The sequence below is a fragment of the Citrus clementina genome, unplaced genomic scaffold (genome assembly GCF_000493195.1).
Source record: "Citrus clementina cultivar Clemenules unplaced genomic scaffold, Citrus_clementina_v1.0 scaffold_9, whole genome shotgun sequence".
Classification (NCBI taxonomy): domain Eukaryota; kingdom Viridiplantae; phylum Streptophyta; class Magnoliopsida; order Sapindales; family Rutaceae; genus Citrus; species Citrus x clementina.
In genome coordinates, this window is record NW_006261964.1 from 6458735 (window position 1) to 6459394 (window position 660).

Consider the following 660-nt stretch of genomic DNA (forward strand, 5'->3'; position numbering starts at 1 on the left):
TGGTTATCGACTAGTTAAGGAGAGATTGGCTATTAGAGGATCTCAGTGGTTATAACCGGTCTATTCATAAGTAGTAATGATTTATATTTGAATCAATGATTAATAGTCGAATCAAGTTGAATTAAATCCTTCAATCAGAGCTTTTCCCAATTTGAATTTGCATTCTTGCTATTTTAATTTGATTTTTATTATTGTCAACAATCCCCCCATTTTGCATTTTACATTTTAAAAGGATTTAAATAATTACCGATCTCTGTGGACACGATCCTACTCAATCACTATACACAATTTATTTAGAGTAGGTATTTATTTTTGCTGGCTTCGACAACCACCACAAGCCAATTGAACAAAGTCGCTGATGCAGTAAGTCGTCGAGTTATATTATTAACTAGTGTTCAAAATGAAATAATTGGTTTTGATTATTTGAAAGATTTGTATGCAGATGATGAGGATTTTCATGAAGAATGGCAAAAGTGCACTAGCGGAGTTGCAAGTAAACGCCAATTACATGATGAATTTTTATTCTTTGAAGATCATCTATGTATTCCATGAGGATCACTAAGAGAACGCATCATTCGAGAGCTACACGCTGGAGGTTTAGAATGTCACATGGGACGAGACAAAACCATTTCATTAGTAGAAGCTCGATATTTTTGGCCT